The sequence below is a fragment of the Haliaeetus leucocephalus genome, unplaced genomic scaffold, assembly GCF_000737465.1.
Source record: "Haliaeetus leucocephalus isolate CR32 unplaced genomic scaffold, Haliaeetus_leucocephalus-4.0 Scaffold173, whole genome shotgun sequence".
NCBI lineage: Eukaryota > Metazoa > Chordata > Aves > Accipitriformes > Accipitridae > Haliaeetus > Haliaeetus leucocephalus.
The window spans coordinates 1,447,208-1,447,441 of record NW_010972609.1 but is presented as its reverse complement, the minus strand read 5'-3'; positions in this window follow the sequence as shown (position 1 = coordinate 1,447,441).

The window sequence follows — 234 nt, the reverse complement described above, 5'->3', positions numbered from 1 at the left end:
AAAAAAAGGGGAAAAGGAAAAAAAGGGGGAAAGGAAAAAAAGGGGCGAAAGGAAAAAAAGGGGGGCACAAAGGAAAAAAGGAAAAAAGGAAATAAGGGAAAAAGGAAAAAAGGAAAAAAGGGGAAAAAGGGAAAAAGGGGAAAAGGGAAAAAGAAGGAAAAAATAAGGGAAAAGAAAAAATAAGGAAAAAAGAAGTAAGAAAAAAGCAAAAAAGGAAAAGGGGAAAAAGGAAAA